The 25566-nt window shown below is 39.6% G+C and overlaps 1 protein-coding gene across 2 annotated transcripts in view; it reads right to left on the minus strand.

Annotated features, from left to right (window-relative positions):
- Window positions 1–23715, minus strand: part of LOC119726646 (cyclin-dependent kinase 17-like) — a 75015-nt gene extending 51300 nt beyond the window's left edge. The window contains exon 1 of one of the 2 annotated variants that reach the window (XM_038198407.1): window positions 23581–23715. The gene's annotated coding sequence lies outside the window, so the exon portion shown is untranslated. The remainder of the gene's footprint in view (window positions 1–23580) is intronic. The other variant, XM_038198408.1, reaches the window with a different exon arrangement.
- Between the last annotated feature and the right edge of the window lie 1851 nt (window positions 23716–25566).

A 25566-nucleotide genomic window follows, 5' to 3' on the forward strand; every position in this document is an offset into this window, starting at 1 on the left:
ACCACAACTAGCATGGGTCTTGAGAGCAATTACCCGGTATGAAAGAGTGTACAAGTGGCTCAGCAAGTCTATTTATTAAAAGTATAAGAGTAAAAAAAGGCATGAGTGAATAAAATATTGCAACTTGGTAAAAGTGAAAATACATTTTCTTTCCGAGAAACAAACATGTATACATGAACCGGTACATGTACGTACAGCAAGAATGCACGGTCCAAATAGTATGCATGAACATGCCTACATGTACAATGTACGTACCGGTAGATTCAACAAATGTTTCCAAAACACTCCTCACATGTAAATGCATGAATCTCAGCTCCTTCAAAAATAAAAGAATCGCAAAGGCTCCTAACAAAGTTTCAGGAGACAGTCTTCCGATGTCATAGGCCTAAAGTCCGCCCAAGGCCTGGTACAACATGTACACGTTACACAATATGTACTGTACAGTTTGCAGAATGATGACTTTCCATAGTGTGTGTATGTCTACCCCCTGGAACATCGCTCAGTGTCTGTTGTGTGTTTATTATGGCGCATGTTGAAAGTAAACCAATCACCCATGACTTGTTTCCTAGTGGGAATGACAAAACTTGACGTCAATCTGAAGTTTGACCTGCACTTTAACCTTTGGGTTGAACTTGACATTTGGGAATTTTGAGAATGACTGTGCAAACACCGAAAAGTTCACGACACTGTGAATATCGCCAGCAAAGGATTAAATGGGTGTCACATGCACAAACACAGACAGACAGGCAGGCCTGCGGTACGGTTTGCTTGAGCAAGCCATAATAGAGCCTTTGCATTGCAGCCGTATTTGAGGTGCGTGCTTTTGTTCTACAGGGATACGCATGAGCGGACCTCATTGACCTTATGAGTAGCGGACATCTTAGAGGGCATCTTTTGTTATTTTAATTCGGTAACAATGAATGCGCAAAAGGTTCACTCATGATAGATGTATGTCTCAGCAAAACAAAGGCATTGTCCTCTAAAATGGCTGCTACGCATCAGGTCTATTCAGTAAAATAACAACAGCGTGGTTGCTTTAATTCGTCGTATCAGTGTGCGACATTGCGTGCAATCGTCTCGGACGCTGAATTCAGGCCCAAATTTTTTCTTACGTTTTCCAGGTTTTCTGCCGAATCCAATGGAATCCAACAACAGCAGAGTGTGCAGCCATCTGGACAAGCTGGGAGGTTTATTTAGGGCTGATGTCAACATTCAATATTGGTGAACACAATCGCTCGGCTCATCAACATAACTACATGTACGTGTACAAGTACATGAAATAAGGAATCATACAGACTTGACTGTCAACAGATACATGTACCGGTACATGTATTTAGATGGAATGGCTGTTCTGACTACACCGAATATATAACATTCGATCACCAACCACTCATCCAAAAGTGTTTATTTCAATTCAAATATTGTGTAAAGTTGCGTGGTTTAATTGTTTGCCAATGCCACACTGTTGTTGAAATCCATTTTCGCACATGATTTGAGAGCTTCAAAGAGAAATATATGCTCCAACTTCTTCTTCAAGATCGGCCAAAAAGAGCCATGCTACCTCTTCTTGACACGTACCGGTAACATAATAAGATATTTGTCGATTTCCGACCACTTCGGTTGCACACAAATTGCGATTGGCAGCCAGTTTCGACTGGCGCATGTTAAACTCAATCAGTGCATTTCAAACACTGGAATACTCAGTCATGGAGGAAGGAATGACTCAATCAAGTGCAAGGTAGAATAATCAAATTCTAAATTATTCGAGAAATGCAAACCCCTAAGAGAAGGCATACATGTATGGATGTACTGGGATAACACCCCAATGACATTTCTGTGCAGAGGCCTGGAAAGTGGAGGCATACAAATATTCAAGCACCACTGATCCATGGCCTAGGGTTACCCTACAAGTACCGGTACATGCCTAGGAATGCAACTAGCATATTGCTGGCTAAATGTACGTACAGTAGCTTAGTTGCATGCACAAGATATTAATAGTAACACATCAGACATTTTCGGACCATTTAACATACATGTATTTGTTTGAACATAAGCAGACATGCCCGGAATATTGTTTGAATTATGTCACTATGAATATGATGTCCTATTTGATATTTTGGCACAATTACATGTATATTGCCTTTATAAACATAAATTTATAATAAAAAAAAAACAGTTTACTTGAACTTCCTTTCTGGCCATTAGTGGGACTTTGTTTTATTTTTGCAACATTAACACTGTAATACTACCAAGTTATTTGAAGTCAGAAAGAGAATTTTGCCCTTCATGTTGCAGCTAATGTGATCAAAAGTTGACAAACCAATTCATAACAGGTGCATTAATCAGATAAGATGTACATCATTATCTTCGTTGTCGGTTTTGAGGCCGTTGTCCAGTCTGTTCTGGGTTGGCCTGCTTTCTCCCTATGGCTCTCCTCCACTTGGTAAGCTTATCTGCCGGACATAATTAATATACAGCCAAACAGACTACAAATCCATCTCATCAATTTTCACGCATGTAAGATGACAGTCACATTTCAGAATCACCTCCGCAAACTGCTTATTGTGTACCTAATCAATGCAATGAGCAAAGTTTGAAATGTCGTCTGCAATTACATGTACGTACATAAACAGCATTCTTCAATTACATTCTGTGCGTGCCTGTTTGTAAAGATTGAAAATTAAAAGATAAGCTTGGTAAAATATCAGGTGTGTATGTATACACTATGTATCACTAATGAGGACATTGTCTTCTTAAAGGCACAGCCCATCATTTGTCATTTGTGGATCTTGTTCGTTTGAAGCAACAAAAGTGCTCAAAATCGAAAGAAGGGTGCTGAACAACTAACCTAATGAAGTTTCAGCTCAGCTTCAGCTGTATATTTCAAGAAAAACAAAATTCTAGGATCTCGGTTATAAATCAAAAGTTGCTGAATCATGTTTTGAATTGGGCCTGAATTCAGAGTCCGAGACACGTTCTCACAGGGCCGATTGCAGCTACGCGATGTCACGCACTGATCCGACGAATTATAGCAACCGGCGCGCGCGTGTACATCTTGTCAACACTTGCGCGTGCTTTGCCGAATGAAAAAACAAACTACTAAAGGGAAATTTTCAACGATGCGTCTTAGACGCATCGTTGGAAAGGCTCTCTTTCATTGATTTCTTCAAAATGACAGCTTGCCAGAAAGAATAACTTCACAGGGAGTTTAGTTCCCTTACTATCTTTCAACCAAGAATGTTTTTCAACAATATTTACGTCAGTTACTTTTTAGATAGCTGCAAATGATGGACTGTAGCTTTAACCCTAACCGCCTTGGCCTTTTTTGCTAGGATCCATCCTCAATCCTTCAAAGTCCTCCAATTGTTACAAGATAAAAAGTGGATACGGCCTATATACATGTGTACTCCAAAATCATTTTACTTTCACAGCATGCAAAAAAATATAATGAAATGACTATAAATGTGCTTGCACAACGTAAACACAGTCATTATTGAGCATTGGCACATCACGCAGCCTGATCAGGGGAAACCCCGTTTTGTTCCCATAAAAAAATAATATGTTGGGATCTAAAATTCGAATTAACTTTGTATACTTATATGTATGGAACTTTGCCAATCTTAAGAGCAATATGAAGCACACATTTCTAAGTACTTACATGTACATGTACTCCCTACTGTTCCATTCCAAGATAAAAAAAAAAAAAAGACAAAGAGTTTGCTTTCAGGATACAAAACACAATCAGTCTGCAATCCTTCCCCTTTTTCAAATAATAAGTTAACCCTCCCATTGTTTGATCAGTCACAGACAGTCAACACTTTCTTCCACTTTCCCTGCAATGCATTTCAAGCAAAAACGCAGTCAGATCACATTTTCATGTAAACACTGGCTAGTCAAATTCCATCAACAGACAAAAGAGGTAACTGGTAGGTACAGCTACCGGTAGCATACATTTGTATCAATCACCTCCAGTCAAAGCATGGCTGTATCAAATTAACAAGGGAATTCTTGACTGTAAAAAACAGTCACTGGATTGATTTTGACTGCTGTGATGACGTACCGGTAGCTGAATTTGCCAGTCAGACAGGGAGATAATAGAGTCGTCAGGCAAATCAACATGTTGTTAGTCGATCGTCACCATCGCCCCAAAGCCTCTAGTTCCATTTCCCACTAACCTTCAAAATGGAAGAATAAAAATTGATTTCCGAAATTCCGAACCCAAGATGACACAGCCTTATAAGATAGACACCTTAGGGGAGGAGGCAGAGGAAGACAGAGACAGAGACGTAATAGTGAGCGGTGAACCGATCTAGGGTGTCAAAAATGCAATCTCCGTCCCTCCATACAAGAGGCGCGTGAGTACGCCGCAGGCAAATACGAGGGATCAGTTACACCTACGCAAGGAGGAAAAGCTTCCCTGTGGTGCTAGATCACATTTAAAGGAGCTTTGTCTCTCACTTTTCCCTTGAAATGTAATTTAACACTTTTATGAGTCAATAAAAGATACTACAGAATCATTGGATTGCTGCGTGTAATAATAATCCACATCGTACCATAGAGCTAGGACCCAGTTTACATACATACATGTACATGTACATTTGTACATGTACATTATAATCATACATGTAGTTTTACGGAGTGTTAAAGACAGGGTTTGAAATTGGGCGTTTAAAGTTTGCCTTGAATTAAAAATGAGGTGTTTGGGTTACTTACGGTACATGCACCGTACAGGTACATGTACATTTTATACATTTGCATGACAAAATAGGGAGTTTGGCATCTACCGGTACATGCAAATACCCTATGGGAGGCCCGAAAGATGGCAAAACAATCCATTGACTAAAAAGCATACATGGCATGCAAGGGTAGCTGTTTGATGCGTGACATTCAGAAACTGTTTTGATATAGGCAGTTTCACTCTCAATTTCACGACCCATATATACGAATGACAATCTGACTTTCTGCCGTGTTTACAACATTTTACATTTTATAGCACACAGGATTATGGCTGATCAACTGAATATGAATGGTACTCGGTACATTGTACATACATGTATACAAATGTAGGTGTAATGCACAGAACTTTATAAAATGCGTACCTGTCCGTTAACATCCATGTACAAAGTACATGTGGTTTATTTTACCGTATATATCAAGGTGCCAATTGGAATATAATTGAGCAGTATATGCAAAAAGTGTGCAATGTTCGTGTACCGGTACATGTTGTACATGCATATGTACATGTACACTATGTATCGGTACCACGTAAACTTGTGTACATAAAAGTAAACTCTTCAATAAAGGAAACAGGGATTAAATTTTAGACGGAAGTTTATCATTTCTTGAAGAGCATACAGTGCATATTAAATTATTTGGAAATGCATGGACTAGAAAAAAATCTTTGAACAGTTTTATTAAAAATCCTACACTTGTAACGTGGATGGGGCGAACAAAATCTCTCTTCAGCATGTTCATGACTTTGTTACACATCTATCCAATTCCACATCTATCCAATTCCACCCCTGTATTCCGCACTCAGATTCTTAAGTGATGATCCTAGATTACCTCCTGTCCGTGCCTGCGGCAATCTCACTGCTCCCCGTGCGTGTCCAAGCATGACAAATGTATTTGCCAATGCGGTTTGCGGTCCCTCCTTGTACATTGTTTAATTACACAGATTTCTAATTAAGGTCATATATTCTTCAAGCAAACAGCGCAGACCGAGTCTGTACTGCTGATCTGTTGTCTTTGGAGTTCAGGGCACAAAATTACCTTTTTCCCCATGTTTGTGCTGCGTGTCATGATTAGGATCAATAGCATTAGGGTTGACAGCAAACAAGCCACTGTACAAGTACGTGTATATCAGAATTGTTGCCCCCCCCCCCCCCCCCCCCAATTTGTTTTGAGGGGGGAATCCACACAGTATAAGAAATGTTTCATAACGGAAACAAACAGGCAGATTTATTGTAAGCTGTTTGGGACTTCTTTTTTTCTTTACAATGTAAACGTATGTACATGTACATGTACATGTAGAAACCATTACATTGCAATGCATATTGCATACTACAGTATGTACCGATACAGGTACCGGTACATGTACATTGTACATGTACCGGTATATTTATGTTCACGATATTGGGACTGTAAAGAAGACTTCAGTATCGTGCTGCTAAAAAAAAAAAAAAAATGCACAAATAACCCCCACAGAATTAATTTGGGCTAAAGTGTGTAAAATGACTGCAAAATATTATTCACTATTTTGTGGTATTGAGTCTCTTTGTCTTAATTTGCACCAAAAAACCCAAAAAACTAAAGTAATTGGGGGAGTACCTACCGGTACATGTTATGCTCAATACTGCAAGTACTGGACACCAATGGGCAATATTTGAGAATTTTAATATTTTTTTTTGACATTGCATACATCCTGTGCATGTACATATATGTGGTCTGAGGATGGATCTAAAAATGAATATAAAATACAAACTTCCATCCGTTGTAATTATTTTTTCTCTGAATAGTGAGCAATGATTACACTGTACTTTGATCATAACAGGGGCCCAGGCAAAAGGAGAAAGCAAACATCCAAGTTGCACAACATGTATGTAATGCATTGCCTTTGGTTTTACTGCAGTCAATGCTACCGTACATACCGCAGTGTGTACAGTCTACCAATTATGCACGTGATTTGGAACACTTTAAAGGCATACAGGATCATTTGCTTTTCGCGTACATTGTAATTTGTTTGTTTCCAATAATAACACCACTCAAAATCCAAAGCAGTTTGTTCAAAACCTAACCTGTTGAAGTTTCAGCTCAGTGGATATAACACGTTTCGAGAAAAGGGAAAAAAGCATGCACAACCTTTTGATCATGAAACACGATTTCATCAATAACATTCTTTATTTCCAAAAATGAATCTATTGACTGAACTTTGGAAATTACCTACATTTCTTGATTTCTTTTAAATGACAGCAAGCTGGAAGGAATACATACATGTATGTACATGTAATTTCTCAGGATGCTTTTAGTACCAGTATGATCGTTAAAAATCCAAGACAGGTATTTGATAATAATTTGGTAGGTTTTTTGGGGATAAATGCAAATGATCAGGTGTATAGTACAATGTTGAACATTCAATTGGAAGTGTATTGAAAGTACGTGGCTGGATAGTTGTGCTGTTTGCATGCAAGGCATGATTTTGACGTGCAAAGCAGTTCATATGCACCATCAGTTTCTGAGGAAGCTTACCCTCACTTGACTCTGGTGAATCACCAAAACAAAGCCCTCAACTTTTTCATACAAGGGCAAATAGGCCAGAAAAAGCCGAACGTACCGGTACATTTACATAGGGACAGTAGATGCCTTGTCACACAGTAACTTTGATATGGGGAGGTACCGGGTACATACATGTATGTAGGGGGGAGTACATGCAGAGGGGAGTAACGGTACATGTACATTTTAGGGAGAGTACCGATCCATGAAGTAGTGGGAAGGCGTGATTTAGACTGCACTTTCCAGAATCTGGCCAAAAGGATAAGAAGTACATATGTAGGAAGCCTTTGGCTGGACAGGTACCGGTATATGTGTACTTGATAGGATGATTTGTGTGGTGTCATGGTGCTTTTCCATTCATTTGCACAGGAATAAAAAAGCTCCAGTCATTCTGAATAACCAAAGATCTTTCCGATAAGGACTCCGTGCACTGGTGTTGTGGTCGAGTCAATCATACAGTAAGTCCTTTCACAAGTCCAGTCACAACAAACCGGATGAATAATGACTAATGAATGTTTTTGTGTAACAGTTCCTTTGAAATAGCTAGTGACTTGACTCAAGACTGAAGGACCTGTGATGGTCTTGTGAAGAACCTGGAGGGACTTGCAGGGACTTGTGATATAGACTCGAATACAACACTGCCCTGCACAAATACCCCCTCAACGGTTGCAATGGGAGAGTTTGGGGAGACCACTGGGAGGGACATTCAAATGCATTGCTGACCATGCCTGACGCTCAAGCCAAGAATGCTATCGGTTTGCGCACATTCCTCTTTAAGTGAATGCGTACGTGTGTACCATACCATGGAGTTAGAGCTCCATGACCATACTTTCACGGACCAGTACGCAAATGCAGCGTGTCCCTCAATCTGGGGTTCTTCAAAGTGGTCACAAAGTATACAACTTGCGCAGATCTATATCATTTGAAGTCATTCCTATCCATCAATCAAACGATATTTCTTCTTTTTTATTTTAATAACTCATAGTACTTAATGGAATTACTATGACCTCCATAAATTCTCATAAGAAGGAATAATTTTAAAACAAAAGCTCCCACATGTTAACAGGAGTTTCTTTTGACCTGTGCTGCGAACTGAAAACGAAAGTGTGCTTGCACCATCATACACGTACCCGTGCATAAAACTTATGCAATTCTCCAATTTAAATAGACGATTTTGAAAGGTCTCCAATGACGTTTCTGTTTACACAAGCTTAATGCAAAACAAAGTATCGTTATCTGTTTTATCAACCCCGTTGCCATGACACCCCTGGGGTAGTCCGTCTATCAATGCATTTTATCTCGGTGGAGGTGCTGGTATAGGCAGGATTATCTGTAAAATATGGACATGCAATACATTTTCGGTGTGTAAAGAATAGTCAATTGCCCACTCCATGGTTGGTGTATGTGTCATTGGCAACTGAAAAGGCTGAAATTAAAGTAATAACATGTTGTGAAAAATGAAGTTGTACCATAGAGATGACTTGATAAAATGTACAAAGTGATGCCTGCTGGGCGCATCCATGTTTGTGTACAAACCTATGGAAAACTCACCAATTTGTACGGCTTTTGTACAGTTTTTGTATAGATCTGCGTTTGTCTAAATGCGTTATCAAAGCCGATATGCCCAAAACCAAAACACACAATCAGTAAATGAGATTTTCATTTTGCTCTACAAGGTCTTGGGCCAACCTTGTGTTGTTAAATTATGCTTAGCCATGCATAAATCAAGGCCTACCGGTAGATTATGCTTGAAATCATCCGCACTGCCCAGGATGTCATTGGCTTTGCCTCAACATATTGACAGTGATTGCTGGAGGATTTTGCAGGATTGAGGCAGTGGCCACCTTCCAAGGACCACATTCAAGAAGTAATTGAGGATTTTGCAGGATTGAGGCTGTATACAATTTTTACATGGGGGCAAGTTGGAGGATGTTGCTCGCTACATGTAACAAAAATGCCTAGGGAATCAAATTAGGTTTTGCCCTTCACCGACGTATAAACACTGTATATTCAGTGTGTTACATGTACCTCCCGAGTGAAAGTTGGAAAAAATCACTCGGGTGGGACTCGAACCCACGACCTCCTGCTTTCTAGTGCAGATGTCTTACCACTCGACCACCGAGCTAACGGGATCGGTTGGATGGTTCGAATCTGATGTACATAGCCAAGGGTACCGCATTAACTATTATAAGATGAAATTTTGCGTCGGGGTGATGTAAATCAGGAGGTCGTGGGTTCGAGTCCCACCCGAGTGATTTTTTCCAATTTTCACCCAGGAAGTAACACACTGAGTATACAGTGTTTATACGTCGGTGAAGGGCAAAACCTAATTTGATTTACATCACCCCGACACAAAATTCCATGTTATAATGCCTAAGGAGTTAAGGTTAAACATGTAAAAAGACATGCATGCATGGGGAACCATTCATGTGACAGACTGCAAAGAACCATGAGGCATACAGACATGACAGATGATAAACAACTCTACACCATGTATGGTACATGCATACAATGTGTCTGGGATGCATTGTATTAATATACACAGCCCATCCATGCCTACCCGTACTATGCCTGTACTTTTGTGTAGTGTGTTGCCACAAATGGGAGAGTGCACACAGTGAACAAATATCGGTACTGTACACCTAGACACATTGCAGATCAGCAGCCATCCATTGAAAGATGGTGTTTCTAGTTTAACATGGTGGTGTCACTATTGTTAGCAACAATGAATGCACAAGAGGTGAAGAGGTTTAAGCATTAAAAACAAAAGCGTGTACATGTACCTCAGAGATGGCCGTAGTGCAAAGAGTCTATGTATGCAGGGTCTTTTGTTATAAGGCACCATATTGTTTTGTGTGAATCGTGGCTCATTTTCACCCCTGTGTCGCCTCGGGACCACCCCCCCCCCCCCACCACCACCACCACTCGAGACTTTGTGTAGTGTAAAAAGGCCTGTACATTATACATGTGTACACAGATAACACATAACCAGACAATATTAATGTGTGTACATAACGAGTACATTTACATGTCAACAACCCATGTTCATGTACCGTACCAGTATGGTCATGGTAGTGTGCATTATCTACACTGCCGCTCTGAAGAGGATCTTGTTAGGATCGCAACTTCAGGTCCTCTTAGTTTATTTGATTTGTCAATCCAGTCAGTAAGCAGTTTTACATGTATATGTTCATACTTAATACTGGTACGTACCTCATTACTATACATTGTACAATAGACATGTATACCCTTCATGTTCATGCATCACCGCTCATATAGATGTAAATTGTAATCAAATTCTAAAACACGAATACAGCAATACAGGTGCAATCATGTACATACATGCTTAATTAGAATGTTCGTGCAATATTGTAGGGCCTCCAAGTACCGGGCTAGGCCTACTTGATTTGATTGGAAATACAGATACTAAATGCAATGAATGCATCACAACATTCTGCATGAGCTGATGTGTGATTTGGTTAGAAACGGAAGTGAGTGTGTCTGATTAATTAAAGATGCATGCATGGGCGGCGATCGGGGGAGGGGGGACATGAGGTTGCGTATTTGGAACATGTACAACTCCATGTACACCAACTATCATAGGCATGGATTTGTACGTATTTGTGCACATACGTGTATAAACAGTGTCTCTTGCACCAGCCACATGGCTCAATATACACTGTAAAGCATTATAAAACACTTTGCAAGAAACCTACATGTGTACATGTACATTACATTCCAGTCCACATCAGTTTCCAATATGTTGAAAACACTGCTATCAGAAAAGTCAGGGAGCAAATGACGATTAGCTGACAATGGCTGGATTGGATCACAAGTCAAATCAATAGGGATAAGCCATCAGAAACCGGCTACACAGTAATTATGAGAACCTTACATGCACTGGTACAATACAGGTACGTACATGTTGGTGTAATATCCACCTACCGTACGTGTTTCACTATAATTTAGTGAGGATTGGAGAATGGCTGACAATGATTTTGTTCGATGCTTGTGTCCGATGAGGAAAACAACAATAACGCATCACACACATTTTTGTACAGCGGCGGCAGAACGGGTTTGAAACTGGGGGGGGGGGGCATCACCAAAAAGGGACACTTATTGCAAACCCGTGCTGAAATGTCGACACGTTTTTTTCACCGGACACTTGGCCTCAGTAAAATCAAATGGGGGGGGGGGGGGGGGGTTGGCCTCCGTAAAATCAAATAGGGGGGGGGGGGGGGAGGGGCTGGTACCATCTTCCAACATGGACCCGGCCAATGGGGATTTATTATATTTCAGGCCGTATTGTATGGGTTTTGGGACTTGATTTTCATATTCCTCATTTATATCTAAAATATCTATACCATTATTGGGATACGGTTACTTCTAAGAAATAGTAAGATACTTAAGGGGGCATTTTTGTTGTATCTTGAGGGGGTACTTTACTGTTCGAGGGGGCACATTTATGGCCGCAAAAGGGGCACTTGGGAAAATCTGGGGGGGGGGGGCAAACCCCCCCCCCCCCCCAGCCCTCAAGGTCTTTCATGACCTTTTACAAAACATCCAAATAATTTCCCTGCTCATTATTATTAAGACCAGAAGAGCAGGCTGTACTACTAATGAGTGAGTGTCCATGACTTCTAGTAGCCACGCCACCCAGCCAGGAATACCAGCGGTCTTGGACATGCTGAACTTTTCAACTCATAAAAGTTCTTGGAAATGTTTTGATTGGAAACATCTGGCCCTTATTCAACTTCTTTGAAAAATACAAACACGTCAAATGGCTCCAAAGAAAATTACAAGATACCGTGTATGTATGGGATCATTTCCTTTTTGTTCATTTTCTTTCCCATTTTAGGCATGTTGATGTTTCAGCTCAATGGATACTATACTACATGTATGTATTTTGAGAAACAGAGAATACATACATGTATGCACAATTTTGAAGTCTCACAACTGGATTCTCTTGCTAACGCATGTACGGTAAAAGTCTTTGCAAGCAGCCATACATGTACTACATGAAGATAGTTTCTAAAACCACCTAAAACAATTGTTTTCTTCCAAATGATACAATTTCAGGCATAATAATTTCACAGGGTATTCGGTACCCCTCCCATCTTCACTTTGAGCAAGGATATTCTCCGTATGTTTCCTGTTAATTTTGGAGATGTCCCTATTGCCATTTAAAATAAATTTATATATTGATTATTACCGTACATGTATGTACCGGTAAACTATATAAAAGGACTCATTTTGTTTAACATTTACACATGTACATCATGTCCATGAAATACATTTACTACTCAATCTACACGAGTGTTGCTTTTAACATTATATATTTCCTTTTCAATTTCTTGGTTGCTTTATTTACTTTATGCCCAATCTATCTACATGTACATGTACTAATATGTTCAGCACATGTAATGTATACAGTTTCCCTTACAGTCGGCATAATCATGGAGGAATGTACATGTGCATGTACAACGTACATGTGTATGTCCACATGATCAATGTCTGTTGCAAAAGTGTATTTTTAAAACAATACAGCAATTGACAATTCCACGTTGCACTCTTCCTTCAATGGGTTACTGCTGGTCAGACTAACGTAAATCATGGCAGGAAATAAAAAGTTCTGTCCCAAGTTCAGACAAACCCCAAGCAATGTCCTTGACCCTATTTTGGGGTTAGGCTTCCCACAATGGTTGTGTATGTGTGACTCATAGGAAACTATTGTTACTAATAGTGAACCCTCTGGCAATAAACCCAGACCTTGGATTCCTATGGGATTTTCTTTTGGACAAAGTCCTGCAAACCCTTTTACTGGCCATTCGCTTCTGTTGGGATATTTTTTTTTGACAAAGTTTACTGTGACAGGGACATTGGGTTACATATTGTTAAGTGTGAAGTTCTGTTGGAGCAATTCTGTTCTGTTCTTTTCTGTTGGGATTTTAGTTTTTATTAGACAAATTGGGTTGTGTCAGAAAGGGCTGCAAACTGTTTTTCCTGTCCAACAGGTCATTTTTTTTAAAACATTTTACAAAGTTTTGTTGCAGCGATTCTGTTCTGTGGGGTTTTCTTTTGGACAAAAAAATGACAGAAATGACTGATTTTTTTTCCTGACCATTGAGTTACACTTTTCACAACACACGTAGTCCTGCTGCAGTGATCCTATTCTGTTCTGTTGGGAACAATTTTTTTTTTTTTTTTTTTTAAATTTAATCCAGGTCACTTTCTTTTTGACTCACCGTGTACGATGCCGCAAATCTCAGTTTCAACATGCTGCGCAGTGCCCCTGAATTGTTTTGCTAGTTCACCTGTACTTGTACAGGTATGTGCCCACACTGAACAATAGGAACTGAAGGTGTGCTGGCAGACTACATTCCAATTTTGACTGAAGAAATCGGAAAGTTGTGCCATGAAATGTCACACCTGATACACAACGGCTGTAGTGTGCATTCTTTGCATATTGTGACGTGGACTACTGACCTGAAAAGGGTGTTTTTACACCACCCCATGTAAATATTTTTCAGAGTTATCAGTTATTTTCTCTTGCAATGTATTACAAAAATATAAAGAAACTGGCAATATTGTATGGAACACCATCATAACAGAAAAATCATGGGATCCTCAAAAGTACATTTGGTACCTTTTGAAGTACATACATTTGTATGTATTTATATACTGGGAAAATGGCCACAAAAATTGCTTGCGATAAATGTTACAGAAAATCCTATTGTCCAGTTAAATGTGCTTGATACTGCACAGGATCAAATGTTATGCAGTAAATAAATATCCTCCTTCCTGTTTGTCTCATGCACTTAATGTGTCAGATGGCAGCAAAGAGCAATTTGAACTCAATATAACAAACTGGTTTTCATTAACAGTGATAGTATGACAGGAATAATGTATCAAATTTCACACTCGGTATACACATTTGCACGTAAAACATGTACACGTACAGGATGTGCATTTACCAGGGAGCGGGCACGTTAAACCGATTTGCGAATGGCCCGCAATGCAATTAGGATGAATAAGAAAGAGAAAAATAAACGGGCCGGGGTTCTGGGGTTAGCATCAGCGCATGTCAGTTAATGCAGATGGCTCCATGACAATTTGATTGGAAGGAATTGTCCCTGCAATGGAGACGATAACTTCCTGTCTCAATTATCCTCCTTAGATGTCCAGGTGTGTCTGTCTGTGCTGATCATAACAATCCCACACAGCTCTGTACGCTGGGATGAGTGGAAAACGTCTGTACTCATTATGATTCACAGACAACATTCCATCATTAAATTATAACGTACATCATTGCAGAGTTGCCAGTACTTTTATGAAAACAAAATTCCCTGAGATTTCACTGAGACATTTCCAAAATTCCACGAGAAATATTTCCACTTGAATGAGGTTGCTGGGACGTTAAGAGGTGGTTGTAGCAAAGCAACTACATGTAACTTAGTTTATTGTCTGGAGAAGTTTGTAATATTCACATTGCATTTAAACACTAAAAAGCCACCAATGCCAGTCGGTCAATGGACACAACTTGGACATGTGACACATGGCACAAGACACACATCTAGGCCAAAACATCTAGGCTAAACTGGCAAAAACCTTTCCCTTCTGCGTCACTGTCAAATTCCCTGACTGGATAAATGGCAACTCACTTTCAAAGTTTTCCATGATTTCAAATTCCAGAGTTGTTTGGAACGCTGATACGGCAGACCTTCCATTGAAAACTTAATTGAAACATTAAAACTGTCCCTGTATTATTTCAGGTGTACATTTAAGCCTTAACCATCACTGCACATGTGCCTACATGTATTTAAGATTTTGGATGATTTGTCAAAGCAAAGACTCTATAGACCCTTTCACACTATCTGAAATATCCCTGTTGGACCCTGGTCCAACACAGAGACCAACTAGAAACCATTTTCACACTAGCAAGAATCCAACACAGCTTCTACAAGGGTCCGGCACTCTACATGGGTAAAATCCAACCCTGGTCGGGACCAGGGCTGAGAGGCTCTGGGTAGGAAATCTGAAATCTACAGCTGACCCGTGTGTAACCCTGTGTAAGTGTGAACGGTACGTCATGCCTACCCGTGTTTGATGGGATCCACTCATTTCTACTTACAGTGATCATGTGTTGATTTCAATATGTTGATTTCAAAACTAATACTCAAGCCCGGAAGGTTTGAAACTTTAACAGGCTGCGTTTTGGACATTCTTCATTGGATTTTTATTGGAAACAAACAACATTTGATTTGATGCCTTTAACTTTTGATCCCCTCCCAATTACAGAAAAAAAGAAAACAGGCAGGCTATTGTTACCATCCTAGGGTACATTTGCTGACCATGAAGACCCTTTTAATCTAAGACACAGATGATATCCAAAGAGGAAAAGATGCCTTTCATAATCCCTCAAACCTTCCCCCCCCCCCCCCAAATTGGCTTGAGAGAGAGCGCAGATGTAAGGGTCAAGGATAAGATGCTCAGCTAGGAGGAATAATTCAGGCATGCTAAGGACAGGATAAGGTCACATGCTAATCTAATAACGCAAGCATTAGGGACCATCATCTCACTGGAATGTTTGTTCCCTCTGAGGCCCAGGCTGCGATATGTACAGCAGTTTTGCCTTGGCTTTAAACAAAGTTCACGATCTTGAAAATTTGAGAGCCAATTTGAAAACTTTTTAAAAAAAAAGGGAAAACCTTAGACAAAATGGGGGAGGGTGAAGAATGCAATAAATTGATTTTACGAATGCGTTTGCCTCTTTCATGATATTCTTTTCATTTACTTTGTGTAAGGTGTACAATGTAATATGCTATTTAAGTGGTTTAAGACTACACATTGTAGACTATTTTTGGTGGCTCCTTTATCGTTATAAATTCTTGGCCGTAGCAAGTACACAAGTCGCTTACATTTATATCCAGCGCCAAAATTACATACATGTAGGCATGTTAAAGTTTGGACAACTGGGGCAGTTATGCATTGATTAACCCTAACTGCCTCGACATTTTTGCCAGGATGCAACCTCAATCCTGCAAAATCCTCCAACTGCCTCCATGTAAAAATAGTATGTACAGCCTCAATCTTGCAAAATCCTCAATTATTTCTTGAATGTGGTCCGGGGGAGGGGGGGAGGGGGGGGAGGAGGGATGACCGCAGCCTCAATCCTGCAAAATTCTCCAGCAATCAATGTCAATATGTTGAGGCAGAGCCAGTGACATCCTGGAGCAGTGTGGAGGCTGTCAAGTATAATCTACATGTAGGCCTAAATTTATGCACGGCAACACAAGGTCCGGCCCAAGACTTTGACAAAATCAGCCGAATAGCCTCAATCCTGCAAAATCCTCCATTTTGCAAACAACATATTTCAGCATTTGGGAAGGTTAGGATTAACATACTGGCTGGAAAAATATTGCAAAATTTAAACCATTTTTCTAAATTTTTCCCCTTTTTTGAACGGTTCTTCGGTATTTTACATTGGAAAAATTAAGTTTGACTATGTTGGCTGTAGTGCCCTGCCCCTGCCCAACTGGGTACTGTACATGTTTGTAAATGTCCTAGTTTCTGAAGAGCTGAGGAATTGAACATTTTCCAATTTAAAATTGTGGGTTTTTTCCTTTCATTTCAGGAAATTCTAAAAAATTTAGACCACACTGGAACACACAACTTGAATCATCAAAAAACCTTGACTTCTTTTCTGCAAGTGCTACATGTATGTAGGCGTATCGGACAACTTTAAGGACTGGTGATTTTTCGAAACCTGGGAGTTTCGGTGAGTCACAAATGACATCATGGCATCAGTCGGGTGATGTGGGATTCCACTGTGCGACCACAAACTGTACGAATCTGTGAGTCAACGTTTCACGCAGCATAACGAGGCTGCACTGCCCAAATTCTTCTGTCAGTCAGCACAATATAATGAAGACCAAGGTAGGGTAAACAAAGCAGACGCGAACATTTGTCAGACAGTTTTTGAACTGAAAAAAAGAAGCAAAGTCAAGAACTGCAAAATACCAAAGAGAAAGAACTCAAATAATTATATACAATTATGTACATGGTTCAATTGTTGAACAGTGGAAACGACTAGGAATACAAAAAATTACAAAACCTATTTTTATTAAATTTCTTATTTTAAAGGTTTCAATATGTGTACAATGTTGTTTTCCAACCCAACATTAAAAAAAAAAAACCGATTTTTTAAATAAACATTTTTTTAAAGGTTCCAATATGTTCATTTTTTTTTAAAGCTTCCAATATATATTTATGTTTCTATTTCCAATCCCGCTTACCAAAATTTCTTTCATTTGGAAGTTAAAATTTTGCATAAAATCTTATTGCAAATAAACATGCACCAATACAGTGCCGTTATTGTATGCAATAAATAACCATCTAATTGAAAATGTTTATATCCCGAAGCTGCCATGGCCTAGATACATGTACACAGTGCGTATTTCTCAAACGGGAATCTATTTTAAATTTACCCTTCTAAGAAGATGGAATATTTGCGGCAGATCATGCGACTGATGAGTAGCACGCATACCGAGTTGATTACATTTGTACGTATGCCCCGCTATGGCGCATAGCAGTCGTGAACAGCTGCCTGTTGGGGCCCAGATAGCAATGTACAATGTAGCTGTTTATTTTCAGTGCCCGATTCATTTTAGATGGAATGCTCCGGAGTGCCTTCCGAGGTTTATTTCAGGGCTTTCTTCCTTAAAGTTCACGTGGCAAATAAACAAACAGAACAGGCAGAAATGTCTAGAGCTCTTGGTATGGACTTTGAAGCATGTGTGTGATGTTGTCGGAAATGGCACTGATCATGTCTTGCAGCATACATGTGTACTTTTTGAAAGAAACTTTTAGAATGCAAATTACAGCCAAATAAAAACAACATACCAGTTTCTCATCCTCGCCCGTATCCTTTTTCCTGCCATTATGATTTTTTTTCTCAGAAATATCTTCTATCTTGATATTTGTTTGCAACATGAATGAGTAGCCATTTTGAGGTTAAAAAACTTAGTCTTGAAAAGTGATGGCAATTTTGAGAAAAACTGCATCCCGCCATCTTGGAAAAAAAATTGCATGAAAGTGGTGGAAGTCTTGAAAAAGACAAACCGCCATTTTGGATCAGTCACTGGCCAAAAAAAATTTAAAAGAAGTGCCCACATCCTCTTTTTTTCTCTCAAAAAGTTCAGATGATACACTAGGTTTTTTGTTATTTGGCCTAAATATGTATTTTTTTGTCAAGTGTACCAGTATGTATTGTATGCATGTGAAGTTCACCACTTTATGATTAACCAGCTAGTCAGCAGTAAGTGTACTACAATAACATGACAATGGGTAAGGTATTTTGTTAAACAGACATTTGAAATACAATGTACCGGTACAGTGGAATTAGAGAACAGTTTTCAGAGAAAACAAGCAAACTACACATGTACAGGCTTTTCCTCATTGTCCATGTTGGATCTGGGAACCCCTGTCACACTACATGTACCGGTAGCAGTAGTAATCCGACATGATTTCTACACATGAAGGGTGAATCCAAACCTGGCCGGGGTCATACTTGAGGGGCTCTACTTGAGTAGAAAATCCCAAATCTACAGCCAACCAATGTACACTGTACAGGCCTTTTCTCATTGTCCACAATCTCCATGTTGGATCTGGGAACGCCTGTCACACTAGCAGTAGTAATCCAACATGATTTCTACACATGAGTCAGGTGCTAAGGGTGAATCCAACCCTGGCCAGGGTCATACTTGAGGGGCTCTACTTGGGTAGAAAATCCCAAATCTACAGTCGACCCATGTACACTGCCATGCCTACCGTACATGTACCCGTATTCACCTGTGTTGTATGGGAGCTGGTTCTGCTTACTGCAGACCCGTATTGATTTCAACAATGAGTAGGCAAGACAAAAGTGGGAAAATGCCAACAAGCTTTTTTTATTTAGGCACATGTGTATATTTTGCTTTAGTAGGGTTAAAAAAATATGAATTACAACTGAAATATACTGAATCATACATGTAAATTATGTGTCCATACTGCACACCCTTAACAAATGATAATAATCAAACAATTTAATGCGTATTATTTATTCAGGTAGCTCCATGCCAGGCTACATAATTTACAGCACAGCCTAATGGGGATTAATTAATTATTAACAGCATTAAGATTTTGATATTGACGAGATGAAACGCCACGAATGAATCACAGTCTGCGGTGTTTTCTAAGAGTGACATATTTAATGGGTAGTGTCTACCGTGGTCCCAATGTGAATGCAATTTATTATGCAAATTAGGTAATGTGAATGCAATTAGACGTACACATGCCGGTATGTCAATGCAATACAAGCATCACACACACATGCATTGGTGAAGGTCGCACACACACACAAAACCGCAGACGGGACAGGCACATGAACTGCTTATTCATTGAAAATCAATGTGAATGTCGTAATGCCAATGGAAACTATCCACATACAAACTTGTGTACATACATGAACATGGTTTATGTTGAGGTTGGGTGTGTGTGCTGCATGGTCAAAAGCGCAGCCTACCAGGTACCGTACATGTATACACATGTATGTTCATATCGTGTACATGGGTCATTCCTATTTATTTGTATTCCAATATATTTTCATGTCCCTGTTAAATGTAAATCTGATATAAAATTTTGTAAATTCTGAACACATCCTTAAACGTCGTCCATATCTCCAAGAGTGGATACATTGTACAGTAAAGCAAAGTACTGTACCTGTCAAAGAAATTTGTAAACATTGTCTGAAGTTAATTTTAATGATGCTTGCATGGCAATTTACACAGGTCAGGTGTAACAGGGACACCCCAAAACAGTCACATTTCTGGACCCCACATTTATGGCATGACCCACGTGTACAAACTTTCCACACATAAATGCCTTCACAGCAATTGCCAACACGTGATGTCCAGACCAGGCCCATCGTCAACGGGGGGCCTGGTGGGGCCGGGCCCCCCTGGTGAGCAATCCCCCCCCACCCCCATGGCAAAAGCCGTACATGAGTATTTTTGTATTTTTACGGTAGTAAGCCCCCTAGTTGGCAAGTGTGCCCCCCCCCCCCCCCCCCCCCGACACTCAGGCCTGGTCCAGACACACTACACCCATTCTGCGGACAATACATCAGATACATTTTCAGTGCAGTATTACATTTCACGCAGCAAAAAAACAGGTCTGCATGAGTTTTATTATTTAAGTTTTATTTATTTATTTATTTATTTTTGCCAGTCAGCTAGATATGCCAATATCCTGTAGGCCTACATGGAGTGCATTGGAGGGCAAAAACCTCAATCAGTAAAGATTCCCAATGGAGTGATAGATCCATGTAGGGTGCTCATTTGCTTATCAGAGCATTCCTTTGGAGCGTGTGGCTGCTCATCCCTGTAGTAAACATCCATGTACATTCACATTGTAATAAACTTTTGAAAAGAATACTGTTAAGTATTTATGGAGAACTCATGTTGAACAAGGATTAACCCTAACCCACCTCAATCCTCCAAAATCCTCCTGGCGGTTTTGGAAGACTTTGGAGGATTGAGGATGAATGGTGATTGAAGCACAGGGGATTTTGGAGGATTGATGATGAATGGTGCTCTAGAAGAAGAGGAGGATTTGAGAGGATTGAGGATGAATGGTGTTGAAGCACAGGGGATTTTGGAGGATTGAGGATGAATAATGTTTGAAGAAGAGGAGGATTTTGTAGGATTGAAGATGAATGCATTTTGAGAGGCAGGAGTGTCAGAGGATTTTGAAGGATTGAGGCACTGAGTATCCTTCATTAGAACATAAAGTGCAAGATTTTGGAGGACTTTGGAAGACTGAGGATGGTTCCCAGCAAAAAGGGCCTTGGGGTTAGGGTTACATGTAACCTTAACTTTGATTATCAAACAATGTCCAGCAGTGAGCAACATGCTGATGAATTTGGTTGATCTGTGCATTCAAACCCTGCTCAAACCAACAGGATCCATCTTGTTAACAAATTTCCGTTGGATCCTGTTGGACTGAGCAGTAAACCCTGTGTATTGCACTGTAACTAAAAGGGGACATACAGTAGCGTCTGTTGGATTCAGCAGGCAACTGAAAACATTCGTAGTCGGGTTCTGTTTGGGTGCTGGTAAATAATGCCAAGTTGGACTCTGTTGGATCCAGCAGCAAACAAAAATATAAGGCACAGTTGGATTCTGTTGGATTGAGCAGGCCAGTCATTTTATATTTTCAGGTATCCAGCAAGTTGGATTATGTAGTCCTGACTGTGTTGGGTTGAGCAGGAAACTCACACAAGTAACCATCGGACTCTGTTAGATTTAGCAAGGTAGTCCCGGGGAACTATTAGACGGTTAGTTACGGGTGAATCGGTTTCTGTGAGATTTTTATTTGTTTTGTGCAATGTGTCAATGTGTATGTATAGGCCTGTGTAGCTCTACTGAGTGGAGCGCTGAATTACGGGTACCCCTCCATACTAGCGCTCCACCGATTCACCATACTTTGGTAGCACCATCACAGTAGCATAGTCAAAAACCCACGCGAGGACAAAAAGACCCCAAAAAAATGGTAAAGAGATTACAAATGAGAGAGACAGTTATCCTGGATTGATCTATACATTCTTGACATCCCATGAGACCCCTTATATTGTTCCCAAACAGCGAACATTTTGGAAAAAAACAGGAAAATAGTCTGAAAACTTACGGTTCAATGTGTTTGCATGGAGGTTCAGTTCTTGAATTAGCTTGTCGCCGAGGGCGTCTGACGTCGTCACCGTCGTTGCTCGATCGCGAAGAAAAACAAGTCGCGCTTTATCTGCGACTGTTTTGTGTAATAATACATGCTCCTTGGGTGTGTTCAAAGCCCATACTGTCGTACGGCGCGGCGCGGATCGGAGCACGTATTATTACACGAAACAGTCGTTGATAAAGCGCGACTTGTTTTTCTTCGCGATCGATCGAGCAACAACGGTGACGTCACGTCAGACGCCCTCAGCGACAAGCTAATTCAAGAACTGAACCTCCATGCAAACACATTGAACTGTAAGTTTTCAGACTATTTTCCTGTTTTTTCCCAAAATGTTCGCTGTTTGGGAACAATATAAGGGGTCTCATGGGATGTCAAGAATGTATAGATCAATCCAGGATAACTGTCTCTCTCATTTGTAATCTCTTTACCGTTTTTTTGGGGTCTTTTTGTCCTCGCGTGGGTTTTTGACTATGCTACTGTGATGGTGCTACCAAAGTATGGTGAATCGGTGGAGCGCTAGTATGGAGGGGTACCCGTAATTCAGCGCTCCACTCAGTAGAGCTAAGACCTGTGCAGTCCTATGTAATTGCTACAGATAAACTGCCAATTTGTCAACAAACTAGCTATCTGCGAACTCACGTATCTGATGAATGTATTGGAATATCAGGACTGTTCATTTGCATTATTCGTTGGGATTAGATAGGCTCAGCAGAAACCATTAGGGAAAAAATTCAACAACAATCTTTCAACTAAATATAGGTCCTCAATATTCCATCAGCAAAGTTTGAGGTCACAGTTCAAAAGTTATGGAAGGTTTTTCTCTTTTGCACGTTTCCACTCTCTTATGTTTTGGCACCCTCACTTTAACATAGGATGTGACTTTGCGTTTAAGTTTGTTAACATTTAGCAAATATTTTATGACCGTTTAAACCTTTAAAACATTTAAAAACTTTTTTTTAGCAATTTCACAAAGGCTGACTCAGACCAGAATGATTGATATGATAAATGAACAATGATTGACATAATAAACAGTGGGCAGTCATTGAAAAGGTAGACTAGAAACCTAATTACGTACGTTAAGTCCTTATGTTTTTATTTTTATTTTGTTTAAATATGAAAATTGAAATTTTAGTTAAGGGCAGAAGGGCCCAGGGGGCCAGGGCCAACTCCCAAATTTATGGCAATGGCATATAGGCCTACTGCACTATTTTGGAAGGGGAGGGGCACATGATTTGTAAGCATTGTTTGTACTTCATATTACGGTGGAGGGTATGAGTAAGACGGGTACAAACGACAAAAGAAACTAACATGACTAAGGTTTTGTAAACTGGTTCTGCCAACAAAAGCGGCGATGTTATGAACGCTATGGTTAACTGCGATTAGGGCCTAGTGTGAATGGAAACTGCCCAATCTGCAAGCAGTGGCGGTGGACTTACTTACTGCTTGCATGCGGAGTGCTAGCTCGAAAAGATCGTACTGTCAGACGAAAACACATCGCCAGATTACTTTTAAAAGATTCCATCATTAATGATGACTTACCAATTTACACCGGCATTTCAGAATCGCTGGAAAATCATTAAAAATCCCCGTCGAAAATGTTGACAGCCATCCACCCAGATCGTCGTCTTAACGCTGAGCTGTTGTCAGTGTGAAATACATTGAACTGGTACTTCACTTCATTATTCATATCATTTGCAAGCGATGACGTGTGAGTACCAGCGCAGCCTGAGATCAGTGATTTTCATTCCGGTCGCTTGAAATAGCGCCCTCTTTAATAAACACCTTGCCCTTTAAATCAAATAGTAACAATGTTTCATGCTACTAAAAAAAAATTGCACCCTGAAAAATTGTTTCACAATGTCGGGGTTTGATTTTTCTTTTTTTAAATAATAGATTTTTTAGGTTGGGATATTGGTCCTCTCGGTGCAAACTTAAATTAACAAATTTTCCCCAGTGTAGGGATTTTAGGGGTTTTGTTTTTGTCACTCTCAAAAGGATATGTCTACCCTACTAGCACAGAGAGAGAGGGGGAGGGGTATAGTAGATGTTGATTAAAAAATGCCTTGAAATGCCTTAAATTGTTTTCCTTTTAAAAACAAAATGTATCCATGTCTGTAAGAAAAGGGATTTAAATTTTGGATTTAAATGGCCAGAGAAAATGTTGGCCATTACAAAGTTTGTCTCTGTATGCTATTTCAGAGCCAATTGAGGCCATAGGTATACTATAGGTATTGTGCATGAATCAAAATAATATCCATGCAAATAAGATGAAAACATTGCCTAACACCTGATTTCAGTTGAGTAAATATCCCTTTATTCTTAAATACATGCAAAACAATCCCTTACATTTCATAAAATAACTTTAAAAATACTAGTTCAACACTATATTCCATATATTTCTGGAGTCAAAAAGAGTACAAAATGTCTTATATATATTTTTCAGTCATTAAATTTTTTTTAAATCAACTGTTTGAAAGTCGATGTACAATTTAACATGATATTTACTGTAATTAGATGCTAAAGGTGAAAGTAGCCACGATTTAGAACTAGATTTTACAAAATATTGAAGCGAAAAGAAACTTTTTGCAAAGTCTGTAATTGGTTTAGAGGTCTAAACTAAGCTTTGAACAATTCTACTTTGAAACAATGCCAGTGTATCTTGGGGTATTTGGTTTAGATTTGTTTTGTCCAGACAATTCTGAACCCCCCCCCCCCAAGAGGTTGTCAGTTTGTTTTTGTTTTTGTTAGTTCCACGATTTGACCTTGGTGAAATGTATGTGGCCTATTTTCGAGTAGTATAATAGGGGTATAAGTGGGGCCACCAACGTCAAAATAATCCGCCCCCCTGAAAAAAAACCCAACTTCTAAAAAAAAAATTGAGGCCCCCCCCCAAAAAAAAGCAACATCCTGGGTGCGCCACTGTTCTGAACAGACCAAATCCACCCAAGTACACTCTAGGGTGTCCCAAAAAGAAAGTTGTACAAGCAGATATCCTTTAATTTCTCAAAAACTACTTAACATGAGTATTTCATCTTGATGGGGCATATTAATTATACTCTTGTGTATAATCGGTGAAAATGCCAAGGAAATTTGTTCATGCTAGCCAGAGATCTAACAGATTAGAAAAGGCTATGTGGTTTTTCACCCATTCCAATGGGATGGGATTTACACAGTTAACTTAATTTAAATCAGAGTGAAAAGGCCCATGACAATCTGATGCACTGATATCGCTAACTGTGTAAATCCCATTGGAATGGGTGAAAAACCCATAGCCTTTAATAATCTGTTAGATATCTGGTTTGCATGAACGGATTACCATGGCATTTTTGTTGATTACACACAAGAGTATAATTAATATGCTCCATCAAGATGAAATTCTCATGTTAAGTAGTATTTGAGAAATTAAAGGGATATCTGCCTGCACAACTTTTTGGTTTATAATTATGGTTTTTAATTCATCAGAGATTAAATTCAAGTGTGGAACAAAAAAGGGTTAACCTTTTACAATCATTTGGTTGTGGTTGA

Source organism: Patiria miniata, unplaced genomic scaffold (genome assembly GCF_015706575.1).
Source record: "Patiria miniata isolate m_02_andy unplaced genomic scaffold, ASM1570657v1 HiC_scaffold_2, whole genome shotgun sequence".
NCBI classification, from domain to species: Eukaryota; Metazoa; Echinodermata; class Asteroidea; order Valvatida; family Asterinidae; genus Patiria; species Patiria miniata.